This window comes from Pan troglodytes, chromosome 13, assembly GCF_028858775.2.
Source record: "Pan troglodytes isolate AG18354 chromosome 13, NHGRI_mPanTro3-v2.0_pri, whole genome shotgun sequence".
In the NCBI taxonomy this organism is placed as follows: Eukaryota; Metazoa; Chordata; class Mammalia; order Primates; family Hominidae; genus Pan; species Pan troglodytes.
Window position 1 is genome coordinate 58,451,249 of NC_072411.2, and position 18,271 is coordinate 58,469,519.

At 45.3% G+C, this 18,271-nt stretch overlaps 1 protein-coding gene across 10 annotated transcripts in view; it reads left to right on the top strand.

The window, feature by feature from the left end:
* The first annotated feature begins 1,342 nt into the window (after positions 1 to 1,342).
* The window catches only part of GPD2 (glycerol-3-phosphate dehydrogenase 2), a 179,597-nt gene continuing 162,668 nt past the window's right edge, over positions 1,343 to 18,271 (top strand). For 5 of the 10 annotated variants that reach the window (XR_010150106.1, XR_010150103.1, XM_016949835.3 and 2 more), the window contains exon 1: positions 2,222 to 2,562. The gene's annotated coding sequence lies outside the window, so the exon portion shown is untranslated. Of the gene's footprint in view, positions 1,849 to 2,221; positions 2,664 to 18,271 lie in introns of those variants that run through there. The other 5 variants (XR_010150104.1, XM_016949836.3, XM_016949838.3 and 2 more) reach the window with 4 other exon arrangements.

The window sequence follows — 18,271 nt, forward strand, 5'->3', positions numbered from 1 at the left end:
AACATGTTGCATTTCTAGATAAATGATTAGGGTTTGAAAAAAATGATAAAAATATTGGTTTGATTTGTCAAACTAAAGAAAAAAGAACTGAGGCATACTTAATATAACCAGTCTCATGATGTTGCCCAGTCACAAGTTTTTATTTATTTATTTATTTATTTATTGAGATGGAGTCTCACTCTGTTGCCCAGGGTGGAGTTCAGTGGTGCCATCTCAGCTCACTGTAACCTCTGCCTCCCAGGTTCAAGTGATTCTCCTGCCTCAGCTTCCTGAGTAGCTGGGATTACAGGCGTTTGCCACCATGCCTGGCTAATTTTTGTATTTTTAGTAGAGATAGGGTTTCACCATGTTGGTTAGGCTGGTCTCGAACTCTTGACCTCGTGATCTGCCCACCTCAGCCTCCCAAAGTGCTGAGATTACAGGCGTGACCCACTGCGCCTGCCCGGCCACAAGGAAGTTTTTAAAGGAAAAGAAGAGGCGGTTTCTAAATTGTTTACCAATAATTTACATAAAAAAACAAACTATTGATTGCCTATAGATTGTTCTTCGTATCACAAATTCCAGGAACATGAAGATATGGTTGGGTAGTCAGTCATGAACAAAATGCCTTTAAACAATCGCCCCTGAGCATGAGTGTGGGGGGTGCAACTTATGTCCCATATTCAAGGTCTCTCTGGGCCTGATAAATTTTGCATACCTCACATTGCTCAAATGCTCTGAACTATTTTTCTTTTCTCAATTACAATTTCTTTTTTCTGGTTGCTCATTAGATTCAACTGGGGGAGCTTTTAAACTGTGGTTCTCAAACTTTAATGTGCATCAGAACTACCCAAAGGGCTTGTTAAATCTGGGTAGCTCAGCCCCAGCCCCAGAGTCTATGAATCAGGTCACTGGAGTACAGTTTCTGTCAAGTTCTCAGGTGATGCTGATGCTGCGGGCTCCAGTGACTACACTTTTAGAGCCAGTTTTAAAATACAAGGACTTGCAGATCCCACGTCCAGACTGATTCATTGGACTTGGGGATGGAAATCTGGCATTCCACCCCTCCCTGCCCCCTCCCCCCAATTTTAATGTGTCCAAGGGTGAGAATCATTGCTCCTCTGTGGACTATGGATGGTTCCCTGAAGTTACTGAGTTTGGGATTTAATAAATATATGCATTCCTCTGGGTCAACTACAGGAATTCTGCGGTATTTAAGGACATTAAATGAGTGACTTAATACTTTATTTTAAAAAATACCACTGCGTTTTGGTTCACACTAATTTTCTTCCTTCTTTTGGAAAGGCATTTCCGTCCATCTCCTGGATATTTTCCAATACCACGATAGAAAGGTTATTAGTACAGCACCCAGAGGTCTTCGGAGCAAAGCTGTTAAAGAAGTGGGGTCCATTTGAGCCCCAACTTTGCCTTCCTTAGGTCCCCTTGGGCTTGTCTAGCCCTAGGAGTTCCAACAAGTAAGCTGGGCATGCTCAGTGGGCAGGGTCGTTTTTTTTTTTGGGTGGCGGGGGGTTGCAAGTGGGAAGCCTGCTGTTCAGCTGCCGGGGCTCTCCGCCTCCCCTCACCTGTATGAGGCTGGGTCTGGGGAACCTGTGCTCAGCATTCCACCCCCTGGAGCTTGGGCTTGGTCTTCCCTGCGGGTCCCTGCGCTGACATTCAGGCGGGGAGCCAGGAGGCCTGGCGCGCCTCCAGAGCCCGCCGGGGGAGCCGGGCGAGGGTTCTGGGCTCTGACGGCGGGGTCGCAGGGTCGCCCGCCTCCTGGACACGTCTGTAGGCCTAGGGAAGCCTGCCGGCCGGGAGGTACAGAGTAGGAGAAGCCAGATCCCAGGGCGGACAACGAGAAGTCGTCAGGTAAGCCAGCCCCGCCAGCGTGCCGGCGGACGAGTGTCTCCTCTCCCGCAGGCAGATGGCCAGGGCGGCCCGCATGGGCGAGGGCACAGGAAATCGGACACCGCCACCGTCTTCCCCAGCCTGGCCTAGCTCAGGCTTTCCAGTCCGCCAGCCCGCTGGCAAGGCGGGGCGGAGGTCTGGAGTCCGGCATCGCCGAGGCACAAAGCAGGAACTGCAGCCAGGGGCGAGGGCCCTTGCGTGTGGCGCTGCGCGACCCCACCCGGCGGCAGGACCCGTGTCCCCGTCTAGTCACGTTCATTGGGCCACGGAGACCACCTCGCTCGCCGCCCGCTGTTCGCAGCGCTTTTCCCTCCCACACCCCCGCCAACCCCGGCCCCGGTTCCCGCCCCCACTTCCGCGTTTCCCCGCTGGGCCGGAGGAGCCTGGGCCCGAGGTATCCGGGCAGGAGGTGGCGGCCTCGCCGCCCTGGTCAGGCCTCCGGGAGGGAGCAGGCGCGGGAGCGGGAGGAGGAAGTCGGGAAGAGGGAAGGCGGGGGCGCGGCCCGCCCGGCGCTCGAGTTACACCCGCCCAGCCCGCCTCGAGTGACAGCCCCGCGCGCCTCGCTGTGAGCACCCGGGCCGAGGCTCTGATTCTGGGGGGAGGCCGACTCCACCCTGGCTGGAGGAACTGGGTGCTCCTGCCCGCTGGCCCCTCGCGCGTGAGGATCTATCTCAGGTGTGTGCTTCCTGGGAGACCCCTTCCCCCGCCTCTAGTATTCTAGGGGGGGAGTGGTCCCTTTCTGACCCGGGCGAGTGTTCTGGGACTCCAGTCTTGCGGTAGGTGGTGGCGGGAAACGGGAAAGATTTAGAATTTCTTCCCACCAGCAGAAGATGGATTCGCTCTTCTCCAGGGTTTCGTTGTTTATATTTTGGAGGCGGCATTTGTAAAATAGTAAAGTGGCAGGACTTTTGGGGCGAGGGTTGGTACCCCATTGAAAGTTCATGCAAACTTTTAGCTTGTAGATGCGGCTAGTCTGATAAGGATTGTTGCTCCCTTCCGAAGCAAGAGTGAGAACGAGTCTGGAGGAGGGCTGAGGCTTCTTTGAGAAACTCAGCTGCTGGCGTGTGACCGTCCTAGGAGGAAATGGAAGGTGCACACTGATAACTTAAAACAGCCTCCACTCCCTATGTAGTAACTTCTACCAGCAAAAATAGATTTGCAAAGAGTGCTTTGGCAGGAAGGTGTAGCTGGGTGAATGAAGTGCTGCTCTTAGCAGATGGTCTCTAGTCTGGCTTCCACCTTGTGCAGTGGAATATTCACTCCCAGAAGAGTTCCAGAGTAATTTACAAACACAAATTCTTGCAAAGTGTTAGTGACATGGGCAACCCAAATCACACACAACACATTATAAATATCATAGGAGGCAGCTATAGAAATAGCAGCTAGTCAACTTATACTTGTATAAATAGGTGAGGGAAGGAAGTTAGTAAGTGACAGGGAGTCTTTATTGCTAAAACAAAACTGTTAGTATTTTGCATGTGTTCCAAGTTTAAAGAGATGTGAAGTTTCTTTTTGGCGTGTGGAGGGTGCTTGGCAGCTGTCACACTGGGCCCAGGCACTTCTTGGTAGCTACTGACCACTCTAGTCCCAGTTCTACAGTTCTTGCTGGCCACCACATGACATCTGGATGCCATTGCCCAATGGAGACCGTGTGCAGTCTGGGGAACCTTGTGATGTGGATGTTGAAACCCCCCTCTGTTTCTCACAGGGGCGTTATGTCAAATTACAACACTCCCTTGACTTTTACAAATCAACTCGTGAAATAATACAGCAATATTTTAATGAATAAATGGGTAAATATGGGGTTTTGGGTTTGAGAACCAACAATGGATTCATTGCAACAGTCCATTCTCATAGCTTATAGAGTCACTTTATTTTATAAAGAAATTCTAAGCAGCATTAGAGCTCTGCTTCCTTCTTTCTCCCTTGTGATTCATTCAAAGATGCAATGGCTTGGTTCAGGAATTGACAAAAGGGCCACAGCGTTACCAATTGTTAGTGAGTGTTACCACCCCCTTTAGTTTTTTTTGTAACTATTTAATCTCATTGTAGATACTTTAAAAGATTTGATGATTATTGTGCATAACTCATGTTGGCAAACTATTATAACTCTGAACTTATCCTGTTTGGTGGTTTTCTTTCATCTCTAGCGTGTAAGTTCTATGAGAGTAGCAGGGCTTGTTCTGTCTTGCATACTTTCAAAACTCTAATGCCTGGAGTGGTGACTAGCTTGTAATACACCCTCAATAAATGTTTTCTCAATGAGTGACCTCCAATGCCTAGAGGGGTGACTAGCTTGTAATACACCCTCAATAAATGTTTTCTCAATGAGCGACTGAACTGTGAAACAAACTCCAGCTGAGGGTAGTTGTGGAGCGGGGAGCCAAAGACTTTGGCCTTAGGTCATCTTTTAAAACTCAGCCTCAATTGTCTCATTGGCAAAATATGGATAATAAATGCTATGACGTGTGTAAAATTGCTAGCAATGTACCTGGCAAGTAGTAGACTTCAAAAGACTAGCTTCCATCCTATATTTTTCCTTCTTATACTCAAGTAGGAAAATATGGGCAAAGAATGTAGTTAGCTTGAAAATTTGGGCAAAGAATTCTTGCATGTTGTGCATGAATTATCCGTACATTTTTTTCGGTTAGTTGAGTGTGTTGGGATGGGGAGAGGAGAGGCGAGTTAGTGGTAGCTATGGTTATTAGAGAAGGGAAGCAATTTTCAGATCAGTATCTAATTTCTCAGTTTTAGTTTTTGAATGTGATGATGTTTCTGTTTAGGTTTTCCAAAACTTGATTCTTTCTGTTTGTCAACACCTGGACTCATGGGGCTATCCTAAGTGCAGAAACAACACTTCAGAAAGAGGACTAGAAATCAAATATATGAACACTAGTCTTCTTAAATGAAATTTTCTGTATTCTTGTGCAGCATTATATTGTGTAATAAGTGCTAAATAAAAAAATAGTTATCCTCTTTTGAGAAGCTTACAGTTGTTTAACAAGGTAAAACATAGATGGAAAACAATTGGAGACCAACATAAGACCTCGTACAATCATTTTTCCAGTGGTAGGATGTTGGCCAGAACTGATGTGATTATGAAGGAAAAGGTTAATATTGGCTCAAGTAGTTGGAGACAGCTTCCTGGTGAAGGGAATGCCACTTCAGTAACAGAGAGACTTAACATGTCCTGAAGACTATTGGAAAGATCACCTTTGTTTTAGGAATGTTTGCTATTGTGTACTTCATTGTATGAAAAAGCCAACATAATCGTGTACTTTCAAAAATGATCTTTCTGTTGAAAATTATATGGGAAATCTTCAGTAAAATTTTGCATATGCAAGAAATCAATACTTGTCACTATGTCTGTGAAGTTTAAAGCTCAGGATTGGCATGAAAATGGTAACTCTTCATTCTTGTCCACCTTTAACACACTTGCTTAAAAATGTGTCAGATAGGCCAGGTGCAGTGGATCACACCTGTAATCCCAGCACTTTGCTTTGGGAGGCCAAGGCAGGCGGATCGCTTGAGCCCAGGAGTTTGAGACCAGCCTGGACAACATGGAAACCCCATCTTTACAAAAAAATACAAAAATTAACCAGGCATGGTGGCACGTGCCTGTAGTCCCAGCTACTCAGGAGGCCAAAACGTGAGAATTGCTTGAGACTGTCTCAGAAAAAAAAAAAAAAAAAAAAAAGCAAGCCAGGCAGGCACAGTGACTCACACCTGTAATCCCAGCACTTTGGGCTGGGAGGCCTAGGCAGGCGGATCACCTGAGGTCAGGAATTGGAGACCAGCCTGGCCAACATGGCAAAACCCTGTCTCTACTAAAAATACAAAAATTAGCCGGGCATGATCGTGGGCACCTGTAATCCCAGCTACTAGGAAGGCTGAGGCAGGAGAATTGCTTGAACCCAGGAGGCAGAGGTTGCAGTGAGTCAAGATTGTGCCATTGCACTCCAGCCTGGGCGACAGAAGGAGAATCTGTCTCAAAAAATAAATAAATAAATAAATTAATTAATTAATTAAATAAAAGTGTCAGACGGCCTGCCAGTTATTCTATTCAGTTTTGACAATGGGGTATATTTTATATATTTTTTACCTGGAGTATAAGGAGAAAATTATTAGTCATCAGGGTTGAGACCCCTCAACCCGCTAAATTCAAAATTGTTACTTGGGAGATAGAGAAGAACTGAATGGAACTAAACTAAGAAGATATTATTAAGTAAGTTTTAGTTGCTCATCAAAATACTTAAATAATTCCATCATGTCTTAAGACTTTTGAGATAAGAAGAAAACTTGGAAGTGGTATGTTAGGGGAAGAAGAAACTAATAAAGTGTGTTTTACTTTTCTTTGTTTTAGAATTGTTGACATGATGCGTGAAAGAAATGTATGAGGAAGATATGATCAAACTCAACTCCAAGTGAGAAAGACAAGGGCCAATGTGACAGCAAGCCAGGAAATCTCTAACAATTTTAGAATAGACTTCTTCCTGTACTATATGACCAGGGAGTGATCTCAGGAACATTTAAGAAAAAGGAAGAGATGTTGATGGTTTGAATAGTTTGTTTATTTTTGTTTTCCCTTTGGCTTGTGTTCTGGGATTTGATCTCTCGTTAGAGACTCTTACTAGTTCTTTGAGTTGTGTATTTCTTTCTATATCATATCTGTGCTCTTATTTCCTATTTTTCAGTAGAGAATTTTATGTTCTTTCAAAACCAAATTTCTGATTTATGCAGCAAAAACATGATTTCTGATTTATTTAGGTCAAGCTTTGTTCAATTAGTTCACAAAATTAGTGGGAAAAATTGGTTAATAGATGTCTCTCCTTCTCAAGTACAAATGTATTGTGACATATTGTGATATAATAAGAAAGATACTTGTCCCCAGTTCTGACTAAAGAACTTTTAAGACCCTTCAAATCTCTGGAATGATGAGTGTCTTTTTCTACACTGCTGAGATGACAGGTGACTCTTGGTAGAACCCTAGATAGCTTCAGGATGGAGATGGGAGCTGGTGCCAGAGGAACCAACTATGTAATTAGAGGGTTAGAATTTCAGCTTCACTCCAGACCTCTGGGGAGAGGAGAGGGGCTGGAAATCCAGTCAGTCACCAGTGGACAATAATTTAATCAATCATGCCCACATCATGGAGCCTTCATAAAAACCTTAAATTTTGGAAAGCTTCTGAGTTGGTGAATACATGGAGGTGCTGGAAGGAAGGCATGCCCAGAGAGGACACCCTTTCTCCCATTTCTTGCCCTGTGTACTTCTTCATCTGGCTGTTGATTTGTGTCTTTTTTAATACCTTTTGTAATAAACTGTTATATGTAAGTAGGCCTGTTGTGGTGGCTCACACCTGTAAGCCCAGTACTTTGGGAGGCCAAGACAGTAGGATAACTTGAGCTCAGGTGTTTGAGATCAGCCTGGGCCACTTGGAGAGACCCTGTCTCTACAAAAAATTAAAAAAGAAAAAATTAGCCAGGTGTGGTGGTCCATGCTTGTAGTCCTCACTACCCTGGAGGCTGAGGTAAGAGGATCTCTTGGGGCCAGGAGGTCAAGGCTGCAGTGAGCTGCGTTAGTGCCACTACGCTCCAGACTGAGTGACAGAGCAAGACCTTGTCTCAAAAAAAAAAAAAAGAAAAAAGAAAAAAAAAGTAAGTAAATTTCTGTTAGCCACTATAGCAAATTATCAAATTTGAGGATGGGGTTGTAGGAACCCCTGATTTGTAGCTAAGTCTAACAGAAGTGTGGCTATCCTGGGGCCCACTATTTTTGACTGGCATCTGAAGTGGAGGGCAGTCTCATGGGACTGAGCCCTTACCCTGTGGCGTCTGCACAAACTCTGGGCAGTTAGTGTCAGATTGAGTTAAATGGTAAAACATTCTAGTTGGTGCCCCTAGACAGAGAGTTTCTTGGTGTGGAAAACCCATACATTTGGTGTCAGAAGTATTGTGACTAGAGGAATAAGTTTTCTTTACATATGTATTGACAAAACTTAAAGACATTATTTGGGTACATCTTTTAATTATTCAGGCAAAATGAAAGAATTACTTATGTACTGTATTTTTGACAGTGAGATACTGTCAAAGTCTGGGTACTTTAGAACAATGATTGTTTGATTTAGATTTTTCAAGCCTTATGTTTTTTGAATACTAATATGTCCTCTGTGGAATCTCATATTTGATTGTGCACATATATCCTTCTATAAAAGGGTTTAATATAGTGTGAAAAACAAACCTGACAAGCTATGACAGAGAGACTGTTTTCTGAAATCGAGATTTCTAGAAGCTGCTACTGTCAAATGAGATAACCTCTGAGTATTACTTGGTGACAATGGGGTGACATGCTTAGAATGCTTTGCTACTTGTATCTGCTGATGACCACCAAGGCCAAGTAGAAACTTTAGATAGCTATATACTTATGTGGAACAAAAGTTTATGTTCAGGGTAAACTTATTAGGAAAAACTTTGGTCAAGATTTCAAGAAAACATAAAATAAGCTTCTAAGTGTACTTCAAAAGTGATGAAAATAATGCAGTTCAGAGTACTAGGTTCTCAAAAGTTGTTTTCTTTTCATTTTAACTGAATAAAAGAAAGGATATTGGCTAAGTGTTGGCTCATGCCTGTAATCCCAGCACTTTGGGAGGCCAAGGTAGGAGGATCACTTGAGCCCAGGAGTTTGAGACCAGCCTGGGCAACATGTGAGACCCTGTCTCTACAAAAAATAAAAAATAAGCTGTGTCTGGTGGTGCGTGTCTCCTACTTAGGAGGCTGAGGTGGGAGGATCCTTTGAGCCTAGGAGGCCAAGGCTGCAGTGAGCCATGATTGCATTACTGCACTCCAGCTTGGGCAACAGAGCAAGACCCTGTCTCAAAAAAATAAAAAAGTAATAAAAAATAATAAAAAGAAAGGATGTTTTGTTTCATTGTGGTAATGCCCAAACTGCTTTGATCATGTCACTCTCTCTGCTCCATGCTTCCGTGGATTACTCTGCCCTGTTTGATCACATTCTAAATATTTGTCTTGGAATTAATTCAGAGACTCCTTCATTCTCACCCTAATATTAAGGTGCTGTCCTTATCTTCTCTATGATCCAGTCATATTGGACTGATTGGAATTCCCTAAATATAAAAGTAGGAATTCCCTACTGTTGTCCCTATTCTGATGTTCTTCCTTCTATTTCACTTTTTGAAATCCTAACAAACCTTGAGTGCCCTGACTCCTGGCTACTAGTTTTATGACATTTTCCCTCACAGGCCCAGTCAGAAATGTCTTGTATATTTTCTAAACCCTTTAGCTACTCTTTTTATGCTACTCATAATTCCCTTATAGATGCTTGTCTCCTGTAATTATTTGCAAGCATGCATAATTTTCTTTCCTATGGAAGATCATGCTGGATCTTACACAATTTTGTAGACCTCACATGCCTAATCCAAGTGCCTTTCATGTGGGTGACACCTAGTAAGTAGTTGTTCATTAATGGTTGCCCCATAATTCAGTCATCCCTAATTCAGCAATAAGTGATAAGAGTGTGCTGGGTGTGACTGGACACCAGATACCACACAGGCAGGTGTATTTCAGGTAATCTATTCAACTGGATACTTTAAGCTTCATCTTTTTTTAGGCATCTCCCTCCCTACACATTTGGCAGTGTTAATCTTTTTATTTTTATTTCAAAATTTTTTTCCCTCCCAAGGTGCTGAGAGGTTTAATATCTTAAGGATATTTAGGAGAGGGAAGGGGCGAAGTGACATTATAAAAGGAATCCTTGAAGAAAATCAGTGGAGGAATCTACAAATAAGGAGGCCACTTAATGTCCACTGAGGACTCAGCACCTCCGTCAGGACACCAGGGCTTCCTTCTCTTCACCAATTTCTCCCTTCCCCCTACTTACCCACCTAATCCAATCTCTTAAGAAAGAATCTGGAAAATGAATTCCTAACAAGATGACTTACAAAAATTACCTCGTCCCCCTTATCAAAGGCGTTGGATTCTATGGGGACAACGCACTGGGGACCATTTATGTGGGCTAGGTCAAAGGTGGGCAGTGCCTACTTCTGAGCATCCCTGCAGCCACATTATAGCCACTCAAGTGTGGCTTTGGTCAGTGTCTGGACCTTTCACTTTTCTCCTTGTCAAATAAGGTGGCTGGACTGGATGAATTTGAAGTCCATGGAGAGCATGAAATGTTTATTTCTCTTGTCCTGCCTAAAAGGAAGCCAGTCATGGCCACTGGGTTCTGTTTGCCTCTGGACCCTGGCCTAGATTTTCCTTTTATTACCTGGAGTTTGGGGTTTCCTTGCTCTCAGCCTCTCCAGGTATAGCATTCACATCTAGAGGCTGCCACATTCCTTTTATCTATGTTCAGGATTATGCTCATAGGACCTATCATAACAAGTATATTTTCACTTTTTTCTTTCACTGTGTTTGCTAGTATTAACCCCTTTTCCCCATCCCCATCCGCCATTAAGTAGCTGGGATACTTATCTAAAAAATATAGATTCCGCAGGGGGCAGTGGCTCATGCCTGTAATCCCAGCACTTTGGGAGGCCGAGGCAGGTGGATTGCTTGAGGCCAGGAGTTTGAGACCAGCCTGGCCAACGTGGCAAAACCCTGTCTCTACTAAAAATACCAAAATAAGCTAGGCGTGGTGGTGGGTGCCTGTATTCCTAGCTACTCAGGAGGCTGAGGCATGAGAATTGCTTGAAGCTGGGAGGTGGAGGTGTCAGTGAGCGGAGACCACGCCATTGCACTCCAGCCTGGGCAACGGAACAAGACTGTCTCAAAAACAAATACACACACACACACACACACACACACTAACATAATTTTATTTATTATTATTTTTAAAGACAGAGTCTTGCTCTGCTGCCCAGGCAGGAGTGCAGTGGCACATTTATAGCTCACTGCAGCTTTGCACTCCTACGTCACGCGATTCTTCTCCTCAACCTCCTGAGTAGCTAGAATGACAGGTGTGTGCCACCATGCCTGGCTAATTAAAAAAAAAATTCTTAGAGACAGTGTCTCACTATGTTGCCCAGGCTGGTCTTGAACTCCTGGCCTCAAGTGATCCTCCTGCCTTTGCCTCAGAAGTGCTGGGATTACAGGCATGAGCCCCTGTGCCTGGCCAGATTCACAGAATTTTAAAATAGGAAGGAGTTTAGCAATTTAACCTAACGTGGTCTTTTTCTTATTAATAATAAACAGCAATGACAAGTATTTATTAAGCAGTTGCCATTTTCTAGGCACTGTGCTGAGTACTTTGTGCACATTTTTTAATGTATCAACAGTGAACCCTGTCATATCAGGGAGCAAAAAGGCACAGAGAAGTTAAGGGACTTAAAGCCATGCATGTGGTTATTTTCTGGTATGGCAGAAACTCCCTTAAAAACTGTTTTAAAAACAATAGAATCGAGAGATAATCCTATTCCTATTTCTGTAATGTATTTCTTGACTTTTGCAACATTGTATTCCACTGCCCAACCATTGAACTGTGCCATTTAACACTTACACTTCCTAATACTTTACCTTGTAGTTCACCAGTTTTCACCAATGATGCTGAACTTGTTTAAATAGTTGCATACATAGCACAGCATGCCTATAATGACATTGCTTGTGATTTGACTTGTAGGAATCCACGAAGTTGTTAAAATTTTCTTAGTCTTAATGGATGTAGAAGCAATGTGCAACTTGGTATCAGTCTTCTTTTCTACTCCTATACTTGGGTTTCTGATGGTTATTGTGAAAACGAAAATGATTGTGTGTATTGGAGATGTATAAAAATGTATGTTCTCCAGCCTTAGTCATGAGAGAGTTATCTTACCTTTTTCTACACAATGCCTTTTTCTATTTCTTGCTGTAGTTTTTTTCAAACTTTCAGCATTTTCTTTGAGTCTTTTATGTCACCCAGGCATTTCTTTATTAAAAGATGATGGTTAGTGGTTAGGGTAGGCTCAACCGTCATAACTGAAAGGCCTGAAAATAGATACAAGCTCAAGCACAAGTTTAATTTTTGCTTATATCATGGTCTTTGTTGGTGGATCACTTTCCTTTCAATGATTCAGGCACTCTGGATTCTTCCATTTTATGACTCAGCAATTCCTTAGGGCTTTCTTTTCAACTACAGCCAGCCAGTGGATGGTGAAAGGGAAAGGCAGGAAGCATATCTACTTTCTAAACACACACTTATTTTTTTTGAGATGAGTCTCGCTCTGTTGCCCAGGTTGAGTGCAGTGGGACGATCTCAGCTCACTGCAACCTCTGCCTCCTGGGCTTGAGCGATTCTCCTGCCTCAGCCTCCCAAGTAGCTGGGATTATAGGCATATGCCACCATGCCCGGCTAATATTTGTATTTTTAGTAGAGATGGGGTTTTGCCATGTTGACCAGGCTGGTCTCGAACTCCTGACCTCAGGCAATCCGCCCGCCTTAACCTCTCCAAGTGCTGGGATTACAGGTGTGAGCCACTGCGCCTGGCCTTAAACACATAATCTTGAAATGAATGCATTAGTTCTGTTCATATACCATTGGCTGGAAGTCTGTTGTGTAGTGATACTTAGCTGAAAGGGAGATTGGCACATGTAGTCTAGCTGCAAGTCCAGGAAGAAGAGAATATGCATTTTTGATAACGACTTAGCTGTCTCCTTCACAGTGTCCTTGCATTTTTTTTTTTTTTAAGATGGAGTCTGGCTCTGGCACCCAGGCTGGAATGCAGTGGCACGATCTTGGCTCACTGCAACCTCTGCCTCCTGGGTTTAAGCCTCAGCCTCCAGAGTAGCTGGGATTACAGGTACGTGCCACCATGCCTGGCTAATTTTTATATTTTTAGTAGAGACAAGGTTTCACCATGTTGGCCAGGCTGGTCTCGAACTTGTGATTTGCCTGCCTTGGCCTCCCAAAGTGCTGGGATCACAGGCATGAGCCACAGCACCCGGCCCTTGCCTTCTATTATTCTGAGAGAATTGAAATAACATGTCAAATCTTAAAATTTTTCTCCTTTCCACATCATTTTTATGTCTGAATCCATCAACCCCTCATTAATTCTCGACTTAGAGGTGGTTATCCGAAGTTGATGCTTTCCCCCGTACTCTGGATCCCCCATTCCCTTCAGATGCCTTATTCTATGACATTTTTCTATGCTTACCTGCATGTATTTATTTGTTTGTTTGTGTTGGAGATGCTGAGGTGCATTTCAAATATTTACAAGAATGCTCAAGATTCTCCCATTACAAAAACAAACAAGACCAATAACCAACATTGCACCTGTGCCCCATTCTGCCCTCTTGCTACATGCTCTCTTTCTCCTTTCCTTCAAGCTGTTCTTCCTTAAAGTACTTTTTGTGCTTTATTTTTCTACTTCTTCACCTTCCATTCCCTCCACAACTGTTGGAATCTGTCTTCGATCTCAGATGAATCTCTCTCTTTTTTTTTTCCTGAGACAGGGTCTTATCCTGTCACTCAGGCTGGATTGCAGTAGCACAATCATAGTTCATGGCAGCCTTGAACTCCTGGGCTCAAGCGATCCTCCTACGTCAGCCTCCTGAGTGGCTGGGACCCCAGGTTCAGGCCATCATACCTGATTGATTTTTACTTTTTTTATAGAGATGGAGCCTTGCCATGTGGCCCAGGCTGGTCTTGAACTCCTGGGCTTGAGCGATTCTCCCTCCTTAGCCTCCCAAAGTGCTGGGATTACAGGTGTGAGCCTGGCCCAACTCTGTTCTTGTTATGATTATGAGTGTCCTCTTGACTGACAAATCAATGAGATTTTATTACTTAAAATTTCCATGATTCTGCTCATTCTCTTTTCTGTGAAACTGAGTTTTCACTAGGCTACTGTGACATCTTCTCTTGGATTACTCCTTATGGATCTCTCTGCAGGTTCTTTGCCTTGATATTGGAATTCCCAGGGTCTGTCTTTAGTTCACTCTCTTTTCTCTGTTGATGCTTTTTGCAACAAGTTCATCAATATCCCTGATTTCAGTCAATCCCAAGTCAACATTCTTGGGCAGATTTATTCGCTGAACTCAGGCATTTCCACTTGCATGTCCCACAGTTGAGTCAGGACCCATAATTTCTTCCTGCTTTCCCATGCTATTCCTTTCCTTATTGACAAATGCCATCATCTTTTCTCTCACTGCCTACATCATCCATCCATTTGTTTGTTAGGTCTATCAATCACCTAATATGTGTCAGCAATTTTCCTTTTTTTTTTTTTTTTTTTTTGACTCTTGCTCTGTTGCCCAGGCTGGAGTGCAGTGGCATGATCTCGGCTCATTGCAACCTCCGCCTCCCAGGTACAAGCAATTCTCTGCCTCAGCCTCCCGAGTAGCTGGGATTACAAGCACCTGCCACCATGCCCGGCTAATTGTTTTGTATTTTTAGTAGAGACGGGGTTTCACCATCTTGGTCAGGCTGGTCTTGAGCTCCTGACCTCGTGATCCACCACCTTGGCCTCCCAAAGTGCTGGGATGGGATTACAGGTGTGAGCCACTGCGCCTGGCCTATGTCAGCAATTTTTCTACAAATAAGATTATAGTTGTGTACAAAACAAACACAGTTTCTGTTCTTGTAGAATTATGTTTTAGTGGGGAACAAAGAAATAATAATGCTTAAATAAAGGAGAGACATGAGAAGATAAGAGTTGTATGCATACTTTGGATTTGAATAATTTGGGAAGGCCTCTCTGAGGACTTGACATTTAAGCTGAGTCGTGAATGACTGGAAGGAGCTTGCCATGCAAAGTTGAGGAGCAGAGCATTCCAGGTAGAGGCAGCTGGCCCCAAAACACTAATAGTAATCCTGATTTGACAGACATCAGAAGGCAAATAAATCTGGAACTTAGTGGGTAAGAGTGAGAGGTGTCTGTATTGGTGTCCTGTGGCTGCTGTAACAAATGACCACAAACTTGGTGGCTTAAAACAACAGAAATTTATTCTTTCATCATTCAGGATGCCGGAAATCTGAAGTCAGTTTCACTGTGCCAAAATTAAGGAGTTAGCAGGATGTGCTCCCTTCTGAGGAGTGAATATGGTCCTTAACTCCTTCAGGTTCTGGTGGCTTCTGGCATTCCTTGGCTGTGGCTGCATCACTCCAGTCTCTACTTCTGTGGTCACATCATTGCATTCTCATCTGTATCAAATCACCCCGTCTTCTTCTTACAAAGATGTAAAGTGATTACATTTAGGGTTCCCCCTGGTAATTCAGAATAACCTTTCCCTCTTAAGGTCTTAATTTAATCACATTGGTGAATTTTTTTTTTCCTTATAACATTCACAGGTTCCAGGGATTAGGATGAGGATATGTTGTGGGCATCATTATTTAACCTACTGCAGTGAAGGGCTGGATCCTATAGGTCTTTATAATCCAAGGTGAGATGTTTAGATTTCATTCTAGGGTGCTAGAAACCATTAGAGGATTATATGCAGGCAAGAGAAACTGTGTGGTTTTGCTATAAAGTAGTCTTTCTTAATTTCTTCTCACTGTACCTTTCCAAGAAGAAAAATTAAATTAAAATTAATTAATTAAAAACTTAATTTCTCCCCAACAAGAGAGTACTGCTTAAATGCTAAGAAGATTTTGTTGGGTAGAGTTGAAGTTTGGAGGGCCACAAACAATTGTAATATGCAATATTTTTTCACCTGCCAAGAAGCAACTGTGGGTGATATTGCTCTCATTGAGAATACATGCCATCAAAGACTATGCTGGCTGCTACAAGTAAACAGAATATGGGAAGTGGGAGTTAGTCTGTTTTGGTTGCCCAACCGAGAACTTATTATTGAATGGACAACCATTGTATTAAAGATAGAAAAAAGTGGCCTGGGCGTGGTGGCTTATGCCCGTAATCCCAGCACTTTGGGAGGCTGAGGCGGGTGAATCACATGAGGCCAGGAGTTTGAGACCAGCCTGGCCAATATGGCAAAACTCCATCTCTACTAAATATACAAAAAAAAAAAAAAAGCCGGGCATGGTGGCACATGCCTGTAATCCCAGCTACTAGGGAGGCTAAGGCAGGAGCCTTGAACCTGGGAGGTGGAGGTTGCAGTGAGCCAAGATTGTGCCACTGCACTCCAGCCTGGGTGACAGAGTGAGACTCTGTCTCAAAGAGAAAAAGCATAGAAAGAAGTGGATAGATTCAGGATATATTTTTGAGATAGAATTAGTTGGGTGAACTTGCCTGCTAGATTATTTGGAGGAAAGGAAGAAGAATAAAAGAAAGGCTTGCATTTTCTATTTGAGAGCTGGTCCACTTACTGAGAAGGGGAGAGCTGGGAGAGAGGCAGACTTGATGGAAGATATAAAGTGTTCTGCTTTGGCTAAGTTTGAAGTGATTATTAGATATTCCTTTGGAGATGTCAGACAACTGGGTGAATGGGGTTTGGAGATTCTGAGAGGGGTTTGGCTGAGGATACAGACTTAGGAATTATTTGCATATAGGTTATATTTGATACTGGATGGAGTTACCTACAGAGAATGTATATAGAGAGAAGCAGGCCATTGAGCAACTATTATATAGAAGAGAAGGAGGAGTTGCCAGTGGGATGGGATGGAAAGCAGAAGAGCGTGGTGTCTCTGAGGCTAAGAATTCAAAAGATATTAAAAAAGAGACGGTTCTACTATGTTAATTACAGAGATAACATTTGGTGAAATGAGGTCATTTGTGATTTTGACAATTTGACATATAGTTTAAGAAGAGGCTGGGACAAAGTTTATTGGATTAAATTGTGGAAGTGGAGACAGTTCTTATAGACAACTTTCTTTTTTTTTTTTTTTTATTGATCATTCTTGGGTGTTTCTCGCAGAGGGGGATTTGGCAGGGTCATAGGACAATAGTGGAGGGAAGGTCAGCAGATAAACAAGTGAACAAAGGTCTCTGGTTTTCCTAGGCAGAGGACCCTGCGGCCTTCCGCAGTGTTTGTGTCCCTGGGTACTTGAGATTAGGGAGTGGTGATGACTCTTAATGAGCATGCTGCCTTCAAGCATCTGTTTAACAAAGCACATCTTGCACCGCCCTTAATCCATTTAACCCTGAGTGGACACAGCACATGTTTCAGAGAGCACAGGGTTGGGGGTAAGGTCACAGATCAACAGGATCCCAAGGCAGAAGAATTTTTCTTAGTACAGAACAAAATGAAAAGTCTCCCATGTCTACTTCTTTCTACACAGACACGGCAACCATCCGATTTCTTAATCTTTTCCCCACCTTTCCCCCCCTTCTATTCCACAAAACTGCCATTGTCATCATGGCCCGTTCTCAATGATCTGCTGGGCACACCTCCCAGACAGGGTGGTGGCCGGGCAGAGGGGCTCCTCACCTCCCAGTAGGGGTGGCCGGGCAGAGGCGCCCCTCACCTCCCGGACGGGGCAGCTGGCCGGGCGGGGGACTGACCCCCCCACCTCCCTCCCAGACGGGGCGGCTGGCCGGGCAGAGGGGCTCCTCACTTCCCAGTAGGGGTAGCTGGGCAGAGGCACCCCTCACCTCCCGGATGGGGCGGCTGGCCAGGCGGGGGGCTGAGCACCCCACCTCACTCCCGGACGGGGCGGCTCGTCAGGTGGGGGGCTGATCCCCCCACCTCCCTCCAGGACGGGGCGGCTGGCTGGGCAGAGGAGCTCCTCACTTCCCAGTAGGGGCGGCCGGGCAGAGGCGCCCCTCACCTCCCGGACGGGGTGGCTGGCCGGGCGGGGGGCTGACCCCCCCAACCTCCCTCCCGGACGGGGCGGCTGGCCGGGCGGGGGGCTGACCCCCCCACCTCCCTCCCGGACGGGGCGGCTGGCCGGGCAGAGGGGCTCCTCACTTCCCAGTAGGGGCGGCTGGGCAGAGGCGCCCCTCACCTCCCGGACGGGGCAGCTGGCAGGGTGGGGGGCTGACCCCCCCACCTCCCTCCCGGACAGGGCGTCTGGCCGGGTGGGGGCTGACCCCCACCTCCCTCCCGGACGGGGTGGCTGCCGGGCGGAGACACTCCTCACTTCCCAGACGGGGTGGCTGCCGGGCGGAGGGGCTCCTCACTTCTCAGACGGGGTGGCTGCCGGGCGGAGGGGCTCCTCACTTCTCAGACGGGGCGGCTGCCGGGCGGAGGGTCTCCTCACTTCTCAGACGGGGCGGCCGGGCAGAGACGCTCCTCACCTCCCAGACGGGGTCACGGCCGGGCAGTGGCGCTCCTCACATCCCAGACGGGGCGGCGGGGCAGAGGCGCTCCCCACATCTCAGACGATGGGCGGCTGGGCAGAGATGCTCCTCACTTCCTAGAAGGGATGGCGGCCGGGCAGAGACGCTCCTCACTTTCCAGACTGGGCAGCCAGGCAGAGGGGCTCCTCACGTCCCAGAGGATGGGTGGCCAGGCAGAGACGCTCCTCACTTCCCAGACGGGGTGGCGGCCGGGCAGAGGCT